The sequence below is a fragment of the Neophocaena asiaeorientalis genome, unplaced genomic scaffold (assembly GCF_003031525.2).
Source record: "Neophocaena asiaeorientalis asiaeorientalis breed wild unplaced genomic scaffold, Neophocaena_asiaeorientalis_V1.1 scaffold114, whole genome shotgun sequence".
In the NCBI taxonomy this organism is placed as follows: Eukaryota; Metazoa; Chordata; class Mammalia; order Artiodactyla; family Phocoenidae; genus Neophocaena; species Neophocaena asiaeorientalis.
Genome location: NW_020173116.1, coordinates 6,000,574 through 6,013,709, shown reverse-complemented (window position 1 = coordinate 6,013,709; position 13,136 = coordinate 6,000,574). Strand labels below are relative to the sequence as shown.

Sequence of the window (13,136 nt, the reverse complement as noted above, 5' to 3'; positions counted from 1 at the left end):
TGCCCCAGAAGGGATTACAAAAGAGTTGTCTTCTCTTGGAAATAATGTATTTGAATGATCCTAAAAGCCTTTCATCTGGATGTGCTCTTGGAAAATAGAATCCCTTCTCGAGTGACCATTCCTGTTCCATCCAAGTGTCCCCCAGTGATGGACTCAGCTGGTGAACACAGAGCAAGTAATGCCCGCTTTGGACCAGCAGACAGAGCCTGGGAGACTCACTTTCTCCCGGGGAAGCTCGTGGTTTGCAGTCACCTCTTGTGCTGCTGGGTGGCAGTCTGCACTCATTCTGCGTCTCACCTCTCCCTCCGCAGATCTTAACCCTGAGCTGGCACTTCTGGGGACTTCAAAGGGACCGTTCACAGACAGCCACCCGTCTGTCAGCCTAGGCTCAGTGGCTCCAGCTTGAAAGGCAAATCTGAAGCCAATCAAATGCATCCAACCCACAAACTCTGAGGATGTGACTATGTACAACGACTAAAACAGCAATCATTTGACAACGAAGCAGTCAAATGTTCTGAAAGTTTAAGGTAACTTACTGCTAGCATCTAATTAACAGCTGCCCAAGAGTTAGCCAGCCTTGCCCTAAGCTCCCCATGCTTGAGGACGAGGGAAAGAAAGAACAGAACGGGAGAGAAGGAGGATGGCTATCCATCCGAAGTCTGGCTGAGTGTCTAAATTATCACTGCCTGCACCACCAGTCTATGGGATCACATCACACATCTGATTGTATGTTCCTCGTCCTTTCATCCACACGATTGAAACCTGTGCGGCAAGGTAAGCTGTTTGCATTAGGTGAGGGCCCCGGAATGTTAACTGCTGGCAACCTCAAAGACGATCACTAGCGGAGTGCCACACGTCTCTGCTCCTGGTCTACACTGATTCAAAAGATCTTCTGGTAAAGATATAAAAGGGATACCTCTCCAACTGGCAGGTGACGTGAAGCTTTACATTTTAATTAGCGAATATATGGGCCAAATCTAGAAGATCAAACTAAGGAGAATGTAAAATTTTACTTCTGTTTAAAAAAAATCAAAACTAAGTCAGCACCTCAAATGCAAAATGAGAGAGACGTGGCTTTAAACGTGTCTCCACACAGAGGCAGGATGGCAGCTGCTTGCGGGTCCAACAGATGGGCGTGTTGGCCCCAGACCTCAGCCTAGTATCCCTTACAAGGGAGAGTATGGCGCTCATGTGTAGAGGGACACTAGAGAACTGCGGCCTGTGCCAAGGAGGGCAGCACGGGGTCACAGTTGCTGCATCTTTCAGGAACCACAGGATGGGGGAAGAGCTGGAATACGAGTGCTGATGTCCGTGCATTTGGAAGGGCTCTGGCGTGGAAGAAGCTGGGGCTCATGTTATCATTCAACAGTTTGGGAGCCAGAAGAATTGCTCGATGAACGCTAATGGATGTGCTGAATTGTGCCGATAATTATGATCGTGACTATGATGGAGTGGCTTCAGGGGCAGAGCTAGGTCCAAAATGTGCAAACACCAGAAAAGAGGCTTTGGGTTAAGCTGTGTCTGGAAGGAGAGAAGGGGTTTAAGTATAGATCAGATGACCCCTTAGGCCATAAGGTGTCCCCGTCTTATGCAGTGGTCCCCAACCTTTTTGGCACGAGGGACCGGTTTCGTGGAAGACAATTTTTCCCGGGACGGGGTCGGGGGGCAGGGATGGTTCAGGCAGTAATGCGAGCAATGGGGAGCGACAAATGAAGCTTCGCTCGCTCGCCCAGGCGCTCACCTCCTGCTGTGCGGCCTGATTCCCGACACGCGGTGGACCAGTACTGGTCTGTGGCCTGGGGGTTGGGGACCCCTGCCTCGTGGGGCTCACACAGAGGGACTGTGAGTGTGGTGGGAGTAACCTTCGAACCCAGGGAACTCCCAGTGGCAAATGAAGCGTGTCTTCGTGATGATGATGACTCCAGGTTGGGCTGTTAAGCACCTGCCATTGTGGGTCCCCTTTTGCCCATATGCTGTACGAGAACCAGAGACGCTCAGTGACTGGCTCCTGGCCACAGAACTGGTGAGGGGGAGACAGGGCTCCACTCTAGCTGCCTGATCTGCACAGGAAAGGCAAGCAACACGCACACACACGTACACCCGTACGCCTCTCAGATCTCCACTCAAACGTCTTCTTATCAGAGGGACCACCAGAGACCACCCCTTACGTGGGAGACACCCTCGCCCAGCACTGCTGTGCTCCCTCCTCTGGCAGCCCTCCTCACAATCGCATTTGTTCATCCCCTGCCTCCATAGGTCCTAAGAAACATTTGCTGAATAATGAGTGCGTGAAAGGATGTTGACATGTACACGCTACTGTACTGAAAATATGGGATTGGCCAAAAAGTTCGTTCGGGTCTTTCTGTAACGTCTTACAGAAAACCCAAACGAACTTTTGGGCCAACCCCACAGATACCAAACAAGGACCTACTGTAGAGCACAGGGAACTCTGCTCAATATTCTGTGATGACCTAAATGGGAAAAGAATTTGAAAAAGAACAGATACACGTATATGTATGATTGAATCACTTTGCTGTATACCTGAAACTAACACAACATTGTAAATCAACTACACTCCGGTATAAAATAAAAATTTTAAAAAAAGGAAAGGATGGACTATTGAATCTCTTTCCCCCAGTGGTCTAGGGCTCCACAGCTCATGCTGCCCCCGAGCCTGGAAAAAAAAAGCCTGTGGAATCCCTCGGATGCCGAGGTTGGAGTGGATGGACCACTGCTGGGGTGGAGATCTGGGGCTCAAAGAAAGGTCAGGAGTAAATGGCATATGAATCATCTACGCCTTGATTTAAAAAAAAAAAAAAACAAAGGGAAAATTAAAACAGGTAAATGGCAAAAAGGCATCAATTGCAAGCTAATACTATGAAATACTATGTGTGGCACTTTTCTAAGAATTTTTCATGAAGGAACTCCTTTCATCCTCGAAACAATCCTCTGTGCTCATTGCTCCTGTTCCCATTTCACACATTAGGAAACTGAGGTCAGGAGGCACCGATGACTTGCCAGGCAGTGTGCAGCGCACTAGTTGGAGGTCCAGCTCCAGCAGCTGCTTCATCACAGTGCCCCACAGCCTCCCCACCGACAGACGGTCCACGAACCGAGAGCAACCGGCACCAGGCCTGGGGGAGCCGCCAGGAGCGAAATCTTGGAATTTGATGGGGGGTGCCTCAGGGGAGGGATGGCAGTGCGTCTCAGCCCACGATCCCAGACGTGTGCAAGGACATCATCTGTGCCCGAGAGAACGTATGCTGTGCTGAGAGCTGCGAGGCCGGGGACCGAGGTTTGCCATCTTCCCCCTGGGTAGATCATCTCCCCCCTGCTTGCATGTTTCTTGTCAATGATGGCTGAACACAGTTTAATGCTTCTCTCTTAAAAAGGCAAAAGAGTCAAAAGACACACTTGGGGGATGTGTAGGAGGCCAGTGACAGGAACCACGCCTGAGCTCAGTCCCTGGAATGGCTTCACGCAAACAAAACTAAGGATGCCTATCCCCAAACGGGAAAGTTCACTATCAAATATGCACAGACGGTCAGGCTGTGTGCTCCTCACTTGAGGCCCCCGCACCTCGAAAAAGTCATCAACCCCACTGGCAGAAATGCTCCAGGGGTCAGGCACCCAGCCCTGGCTTCCTCCTGGACAGACCTCTCAGCTGGGGCCCTCGAGGCCCCGAGAGTCACTTGAGGTTTTATCCCCCAGAGATGGGGATATTGAGGCTCACGGCCACTGGTGGCAGAGGCCCTGGCCCCCCACCTGCCTGGCCCACAGCTCCTGGCTGAAGGGCTCTCCGCCTGGGAGGGACACCCACCCTCCGGGGGACCTCAGCACACGCGGTGCCCAGTTCTGAACTTTCACCCCAGTGCCACATCCTTCGTCAGGGTGACAGCCCGACGCTCAAAGCTGCCCGGATTAGGAAAACAAGCTCTAGATCTGTGCTGTGCGATAGCGTAACCACTAGCCACATGTGGCTATGTGCCCTTACATTTAAATTAATTGAGGGCTTCCCTGGTGGCGCAGTGGTTGGGAGTCCGCCTGCTGATGCAGGGGACACGGGTTCGTGCCCCGGTCCGGGAGGATCCCACGTGCCGCGGAGCGGCTGGGCCCGTGAGCCATGGCCGCTGAGCCTGCACGTCTGGAGCCTGTGCTCCGCAACGGGAGAGGCCACAACGGTGAGAGGCCCGCGTACCGCAAAAAAATAAAAAAAATTAATTGAAATGAAGTAAACATTTAAATTCAGTGCCCAGTCACACTAGCCACATGTGGCTGCAGTCACTCATTGGACGGCTTGCCCTGGAGGTTTGGGAAGCCACAGAGGACACCATGTGACTCCCATGGGTCCCCCGAGCGTCTTCTGTTTCTTCCCCTCTGTCATCACGGCCAAGACGGAGGCCCAGGTTAGAAGAGGTCCAGCAGCGGGCCGCACAGGCACGCAGAAAGCGCTCCCACCGGACACAGCCGAGGGCAGCTACAGGGGCTGCGAGCTCACACCAAGGCCCCGGGAGCGGTGGCGCACCTCCAGGCAGGGCTCTGCGGTCAGGTGACAGAGCCCCGGGTCATGCGGGTCCCCGTTCGGCTGGAGCAGGACCCTGAGTAGCTCTGGGGCCTCATCTTGACTCCTTCAAGTCTTCAGCGTTGAAGCAGCAGTGCTGGCGGCCGCCTCAGTGGACTCCCCCCACCTCCAGCCCCGGTTTTCTGGAACCGGGTAGCCCCAGGATTGTTTGGTGATACCAGGACAAACAGGGATCCCTAATCATAACAGAATCTGAATTCCCCAACGGGCAGGTTGAGGAGGTAAAGTAGGGGCAGGGTAAGCTTGGAACAGATTTAATGTAATTTAGAGATTTGGAGAATAAAGGAGTGTTCCAGTTTTGATGCCTTAGCATTGGAGGCTGAAACCCTTACCCCCTGAACAAACCCATTGAATGAGTGGAGCAATTACAGGGAGAAAGAGGAAAGGGGAAGTAAAAATGGACGCGGGGTAGATGACTCTGCTCTGCAAATCCTTATCTGAAAACCCACGTCGTCATTTCCAAAGTTGACTTGAGGCTCTCCAGCTATGCACAATAGGCCAGACCCGCCTGCCACCCTCAGAGGCACTGCCAGGGTCACCCATAGTCCAAAGGACCACCCACAGTCTAGAGAGCCACCCATAGTCCAGGGGATCACCGACAGTCCAGAAGCCACCCCACACCCCCCCACTGGGACCAGCCTCCATTCTCCAGGACGAGGCCCTCCCAGGGCCTTCCTCTGCACTGGGCACACAGGGGACAAGGCCTTGGGCCCATAATACTCTCAAAATAAAATGTTTTCGTTTATTTTCACATCAGAAGGAAAACCTGAGTATAATGAAATTGAATATATAATAATAAATCCAGTCTGGATGACATGCATCTTTGTACCAAGACAGTCATGATACTTTTTTTCATCAGGAAGGGCCCACGAAGGCAAAGGCACCTGAGGGCCATGGAAGTCACTCTGCAGCCCTGAGCCTTTGCCTGTTATACCAGAGATATGAAATGCAGCTGCACACAGAAGGGACGCTGACGACCCTATGGACCCTCCTAGTTGACCCACAGATTGAATTTCTCCATCAGTGATTTCTCCCACCTCTCTCTGCATCATGCAGGTAAACCCACTCCAAAAAGGGTCACATCTCCAGGTAAAGCTCCTGGCCTCCCAAACCTGCTCCATCTGCTGGCTCTGCCAGCCTTAGCACTGGCTTCCTTCCTCCAAATTGTCTTATGGTTTCAAGGAGGTTGCTGGATTTCCAGCCATCACCTCTGCATTCCACACAGGAGGAAGGAGGGACCTGAGGGGAAAAGGTTAAGCCTCTTAGATGTCAAGGTCCTTTAAGGAGCTTTCCTAAAATCCCCAGCTACCCCACTGCAGACTATGTCTTCCACTGGCCGCCCCATCTATACAGGAGCTGGAGGAAAAAGGCCCTGGGATGGTGCAGAGCAAGCAAAGCACAGGAGGGGCCTTAGGTCCAAGGTGGGGTAACAGCAAACACTCCTCCTCCCCCAAATCCTTCCTGTCCTCATGCATCCTCCTGGCCCTGGTTGTGTCACTAGATAACAGGCAGTTGTGTGGAGTGGAGAATGTGACAGTTTCCCCTTCTCTCGCCTTTGATCAGATTGAGTGATGTGAATAAACTGCAGCCCCTTGAAGCCCAACCTCTTCTACTTCAGCCATTCTGCTCTTCGCTGGAACCTTGCCCAGCCTTTGAAGCCAGGTCTGGGCAGTTTCCTTGCTGCACCCTCAGGACTGGAAGGGCGTGGTCCTGACTCAGGAGGCTGAGTAGCTGGCTGTGAGGAAAAGGGCGAGTCATGAGCCCAGACATAGCTGAGATTCCTGGTGTGTCCCCTAGTGGGGAGTTGGGGGCGGGGGAAGAATGCTCAGCTTGGACCCGATTCTATAATGCGTCTTCCCCGGGCAGGAGGTGCTGTCAGAAATGAGGGCTCCCCACTTCCCTGGGCCAGTCTCCTGGGGCATCGATGGCGGCCTGACCTTATTGGATTTATTTATGTCTGTTTCACCAGAAAGATATAAATAGGAGAGACCTGTCTGCCGGTTCACATCTCTGGGTCCAAGAACCAGACGGTTGGGTTCAAAGCCAAGCTCCTCTACTTACTAACAGTGTGACCTTACTCATCTCCTTAAACCCTCCTGTGCCCCAAGTTCCTCATCTGGGTGATGGGGACGATACTTGATAGAATCTGCACACAGTTATGTGAGGACTAAGTGAGGTCATATGTACAGAGCATCCATAACCATGCCTGCTACCAAGTAAACACTCCATAAACAAAGCAGTGCTTGAATTATCATTATTTTATTGGATAAATGAGAAATATTTGCTAAATGCATGAATGAAAAGAAATCCTACTTAGATATAACAAAAAAATCAAACAAGTGATTTCTGTCCCTTTGAATGTCTCCTCCAGTTGTTCAAAGCCCAGGAAGCCACAGTCTCTTTGTACCCCCCTCCTGATACGTCCAGTGAGAGCAACGTGGTTATTTCACGTCTGCTTTTTGCCCCTCTCATATCCTTTCTCCTCTGCTTCCTGTGTTGTCAACAACCCCTGTTGTCAGGGGCAGCAATGTGCCCAGTTAAAAAACAACATTTCCCAGGATCCTCTACAGATAGGGGGCCAGTCAAAGACTTAGGCAGAAAGGGTTACTTGGGGATTCTAGGAAGGCTCTTTAAAGGAGCCTGACATCTAGGGTTCTTAGCCTTTTGCCCCCACTGCCTTCCTTCCTCCTGTGTGGAATGCAGAGGTGATGGCTGGAGCTCTAGCAGCCTTGATAAAACCATAAGACAATTTTGAGGAAGAAAGCCAATGCTAAGGATGGTAGAGAAGAGAGATGAAGGAACTGACCGCCCTTTGACCTTCACCCTGGACAGACAGCTTGCTTTGTCTTTTTCTACCTGAGAGAAAGTAAATCTAACACTTGCTGGAGGCACTGTTATTTTGTAATTTCCCTTTATGCCCCTTTATATCCAGCTGAACTGATAGAAACCCATGCATCCCTCTCACACTCTATAAATGATTTGTCCAGTGAGAATAGCTAAAATGATACATTTCTGCCATCATTAAAAATTCCAATGTTTTAAGTATGACACATTTTTGAAAGGACAGGGTGGCTAGAAGGGCTAAAAGTCCCTGTAGCAGAAGTCTTTACTTGCAGGATAATCAATCCTGAAAGCAAAAGATAGGCAAGAAAACTGTAATGGATAAGACTGGCCATCACTGTTAGCTTTTCCAACTATACAAGATGCAATAAAACCAGCTTTTTTTGTTGTTGTTGTTTTTTAATCAGAGTAATCCTCTGAGAACAGCCAAGCATCCCACCCACCCCTCCTTCCTGCGGCCTCGACTTCCTTCTGATCTGTTGTTGGCTTCTCCCTGCCTGAGCTCTGTGGTCTAACCAGAACCCTCCTGAGTCTGGTAGGAGCCCATACCCTGCCCCGCAGCACTGCCCCGCCCATGGCGCTGGGCAGAGGGTCCCCTGGATCATGGCACAAGTGGCAGCTGCAGGGAAAAACTCCCCACAAAGCGGTACCATTTAAGACTGACATACACGCTGGAGCCAGTGCCCAGGATGCAAAGCCTAAACTCAGAAAGGAGATGGAGAGTGCACTTGGCGCCTTACTTTGACGGGGCCATTCTGGAGAGGGCAGACGGAGCAAAGGGACACACTTCTCTTGGAGCCCTGCAGAATGACTGTAAAGGCCTGGCTTTTGAGACTTGAATACCTCCAGAATCAACAAGGAAAGGTCCTGTTATGTGCCCCCGGGTTTTAGTTTTAAGTGTGTCTTACTTAATATTTTCAATATGAGTCAGCTCCATATACTATGATGATTTTCAAATAACCAGAAGTTGACTGTAGCTGGCTTTAAGACAGGAAGCATGAATACAGAATCCAGCTGCTTCCACCCCGGGGGCAGGTCTGAATTCAGTGGTCCTGTATTTTCTGGCTCGTGGCCGCAGACTGCTGGATGATGCACAGAACTCTCGTGGGCCCCTGCTTTTCCTGACTCTCCTCTCCTGATGGGGGTAAGGGGCTCTCCCATCACCCATGCACTCCTTGAAGCAACTGCTCTGCCTGATACACCCGCCTGGGAATCCTGGACCTCCAGTGAGTTGAGTAACTGGCCATCCTTTCTACCTTCCAGGGTGGGCATGTGTGTATGCTGGGAGGAGGGGGTTAAAGGTAATATACAGAAAGTTACTACCATACGGTTGGAGCTGAATGAGATGGGAGCTGTTCTCACTGTGACGATGTGAAGGGTAAGTGTGACGACGATGATGGTCGTGATGATGGTCGTGACATCTAGAAGCCCAGGTATTCCTGGAGAGAACCAAGAAGCACTTCCCGTTCACCTAATCAATAAATATCCTGCAAATACAGAACATGCCATGTAATTCATGACACAGACAGGATCTTACTTCGGGTGCATGAGAGCCAATTCCTTCTGGATTCCCAGGGTTCCGGGCCCAGGGAGAGATGGGAAGGCGTGTGGGTATATTTCTAAATCACTGAATGTGTACTTAATGGCTGTTGAGTCTCCTTGTAACTTGTGTGCCAATTATCACTGATCTTTACAAAGACCCTCGAGGGTGGTGCTATTATATTCCCATTTCACGATGATGAAGTTTGGACACCAAGAAGTTAAGAAACTTGCCCAAACTGCCAAACAGAGGGACACACACACACACACATACACACCCCTATCGGGTACCATGGAAACCTCGTGGCAGGAGGTAATGAGAGCCCAGGTCGGGGTGTTGACTAGGAGTGGAGAGTGGGGGACCAGGATGTCCTTCTAAAACGCCTGCTCAGTTTCTATCGTAGAATGTTTCCCTCTTTACTCCCTGCCTGCATCCACACTTAGAATCAGCATCTTTGGGTAGTTAGAAAAACATGACAACGCAGCAAATCACGTTACTAAATGCTCTCTTTTCAGACCTAGCCATGGCCTTATTTCTGACCTTTTTAAATGACTCTTTCTCCCGATTACAGAAATGATAACAGCAGTTCATCACAGGCTTATGTCTCATGGGTAAGAGACCAGTGGACCTCTAGCATCCATACAACTGCCTGACTTCTACATGACAGAATCAACGTCTAGGATAAAATCAGCCACTTCAAAGCCACTTCCCAACAGTGCTTATCCGGGAGGATTTAAAGACAGTGATAAACACAAGTTTGATACCTGGTGTGGTCTCTGAAACGAGGACAGGAGAAAGTGCAGGCAGACATGGAACACAGAGGCACTTCCTAAGGCATTTCTCCTTTTACGGGCTCTTCTCTCCATGAAGATGGCATTTCTCTGAGCGCTTATGAAGATTACTCACCAAGAAAAAGACACTGGGCAGGTCTCCCACCTTGGAAACCCCTGGTCTCTGCCTGGCTGGGGCCCCAAGTTGACACTTGTATGGCTGTGGCTCAGCCTTGGAACACCGCTGATCCCACTGGAATCGCAGGATCTTGCTTGAAAATGTCAAGACACTAACTCGGGGAGCCCAGATACCTTTAGGGTAACAGGTAAGAAGAGAAGCTAGCAGAGCTAACATTGAGGGGGTCCCTTCTGAGTCCAGACCCTCTTCTACGCACTTGGCAGACGTTGGTTCTCTGAGTCCTCCCAGGCGTCCCCTGAAACGGGTGGTGGTGTCACGCACGGTCTGGAAGCCCAAGGCTATCAGAGCCTTGAGACGTGAGGGTTCATCAGGGCCTGTGACCCAAAGAATATGGGATCCCTAACAACAGTCATCAGAACACGAGAAATCAGTCCCGGGCAGGTCAGCAGAACTTAGTGGGGGGATGGGTTCAAACAGGTCTGCACTGGGCCCTTGAGCTGCTAGCCTGCAACCCAATCATTAATTTTCTAAAACTTTTCTTAATAGTTTTCTCATTTTATAGATAAGAAGGATAAAACTGGAGGGAGGTTTTCTTCCTCGGAATCCCGCTCTCGGATTTTAAGCTGACAATCTTCCCAAGCCACGTGTCACCTGCAGCACTTGGGCTTTGAAGCTCACACGGTGACCGCCTCTCCCACTGGGTCCCTCAGCCAGGACAGCTTCAGCCCTGGGCCACGGCAGCCTCTCATAAGCTCTGGATTCTTAATTGAACCAACCGTATACTCAACCAATCCGGTCATGGTGTAACCTACAAACCATCAACGTCAGCCAAAGGAGATGGTCCGGCACAGGGAACCCCTCCAGCCGCACATGGCAGAACTGGGACCGAAGCTGGAGGCGTCACCAAAACAGGGGAGGCATCCAAAGTTGGTTTTAACGGAAGACCAAACAGCTGAATCCTCCTAGAGGGGGCCCGCCAGCCACCACACGGGTGCTGGGGGCAAATCGAATGTTCTCTCAGCTGCTCCAATTTTAGAAATCAGGCGCTGACTCATTATTAACCCAGGAAGCCCACACACTCAAATGACTGTACTGAAAAAGCTCTGTCATACCCTGCTTACTGATGTGCAGATTTTTAAGCAAATTTGAAAATTGTTTACCATAAGGTATTTATGACATTTTAACCGTTTCATTTACAGTAAGCAGACGACGTTCGAAAAAAAAAAAAAAAGTTTCCTGTATCTTACTTGACAGTAAAGCTAAGCTTTATCAGAATGTTAACAGCTTGAGAAACACATACGGAGGTCAAGTCAGGTCTCAGAACCACTCAATTCCCCCTTCCTCACCCCCTGCCCCCCAGTCCGCGGAATCATTTTCTTTCTGATTTTACTATTGTGTGTGACTTACAGCGTTAAGGAAAGGCGAGAGACACCAAATAAGCTCCCGGAATCTTTCTCATGCTCGTAGAGAGAAAAGCCAAAATTCTGCCTCTTTATTGTATTTCTTGCACTGAACGTGGGCAGCTCAGACCACGCGGCCAGAAATTGCTTAGAAGCTGTCTTTCCTCCACCTCCGAGAAGCGGAAGCCAGCCCGGCCTCAGCACCCCTGAGTTAGTCACCCACCTCCACCTCTGAACTTCCCTTCGGCTCCACAGAGGAGTCTCAAACAGCTTTTAAACCAGCCGAGCATCACTGTCTCCTCGGTAGTACAGGATGAACATTCTCACAATGAACCGCTAAGAAACTCCAATCAGGCTCACAGACAGTAGCTACAGGGAACGAGGGCAGAGAGCCACCTTTCTAAAGTCAAAGATCTTCAACGTCTGAACGGAACACAGGGGTCCACTCCAAGACCCCTCAGCTTTCCTAGAGCTGAGACTCTGAGGCAAACTGCAGAAATGAACATGAAAGTGACAGAAACCTACTCACCAGGGAGAAGCTGAGAGCTCCACCTTCCCAGGACCAGGCCGTGAAGATGTGAAAGCAGATGTTGGCTCAGGCACAGCCCGCCTGGAATGTCAGTTTGAAACTTAAAAAGCAACGACCATACAGTCAGTTATTTCCCTCCATTCCCAATGATGTCCACACGATTGAGACTCAAAAAAAAAGGCGCACACCTCAATCTTCATTCTCATTGGAACGAGATGACTCATGCTGACTCACAGCCACCACTTCCTCTCCCGACATTCTCTTCATACTTGTGAGCTGGGCTGGTCCCGTTCCCAGGGTCTTTGCAGCCCTTCCTGGAAGAACAGCCTTCCTGACCCCAGCAAGCAGACCCAGCCACTGCCCTACATGTAGCCCTGGGAGCCTACACTAGGGAAATGCTTTATTTAGGAGATCTGGGAACAGCTGAAATAGAAAATGCATGAACTTCCTATGCATTTGAACCTCCAATAGACACTGAAATTTTGTAACGGATTGCAAAACTCCTGCACTAAAAACTGCTCTTTTCAGAGCATTTCAGGGGGAGAGAGGAATGAGGTATTATCTTCTCCTACCAGGAGGTTAGTTTGCCCTTAGTCATGCTTATTTCAGTGCATGTTTTCTCCTGCACCTCTTCCTCTGATAGAGTAATAAATCACGGGCTCTAAAATCGTGACCTCTTCAAAGCTATTTATTAAGACGTTGTATGCCCTGTTTTTAGGATCAAGTGATGTACAAACTCTCTTCAATCCATCTTTCAGGCTTCAAGACTATGCCAGATTTGAATATTCAAGTCCCAAGGGATGAAATGAAAGTAGAACCCTGGCAATTTAAAAAACCGTTGATGAATGTTTCCATGCAAGAACTGAGACTAGCTTCAGCCTCCCAGTTTTCTTTGGAATGATCCCGGGGGTGGGGCAGCTTTCCACAGCTTCCCACATTTTTAAATTATGAGAGGCAACGGAAGAGCAGAATCTGTGTGATGTTGAGCAACCAGGAAGCGTGGCTGTGGCTGCATCAGGCCCACCCTGGTTTCTGGAGGGTGACCCATGAAAGACCACGGGGGAACACTGGTGCCCTTCACCCTTTCTAACTTAGTACCTATCACTGTGCAGGCCACACTCTGATACCCCTAAGGCACAGAGGGCAAATGAGGAAATGGTGCTCTGGAAGAGGACAGAAGACCCGGGCAAGCGGCATCTGTGTGCACCCGGGAGGGGTCAGGAAACCTATTCTCCATTTACAGCTGGATTCATTTTAGGGAAATAATACTTGTTCGTTACTCTAGATCTCAGTTCTTTCAACAGGACAATCGGGACATTTTCTATCAGACAACAC

General features: G+C 50.1%; 2 long non-coding RNA genes across 4 annotated transcripts in view; both read right to left on the bottom strand.

Moving 5' to 3' along the window:
* LOC112399049 (uncharacterized) overlaps positions 1-11,790 on the bottom strand; it is a 56,208-nt gene extending 44,418 nt beyond the window's left edge. Inside the window, exons 1-2 of the long non-coding RNA XR_003003149.1 lie at positions 11,280-11,790; positions 8,747-8,910 (exon numbers count right to left, since the gene is read on the bottom strand). This is a non-coding gene — a long non-coding RNA (uncharacterized LOC112399049). The remainder of the gene's footprint in view (positions 1-8,746; positions 8,911-11,279) is intronic.
* The window catches only part of LOC112399048 (uncharacterized), a 260,149-nt gene extending 248,004 nt beyond the window's left edge, over positions 1-12,145 (bottom strand). For all 3 annotated transcript variants that reach the window (XR_003003146.1, XR_003003148.1, XR_003003147.1), the window contains exon 1: positions 11,802-12,145. This is a non-coding gene — a long non-coding RNA (uncharacterized LOC112399048). The remainder of the gene's footprint in view (positions 1-11,801) is intronic.
* Positions 12,146-13,136: the final 991 nt, after the last annotated feature.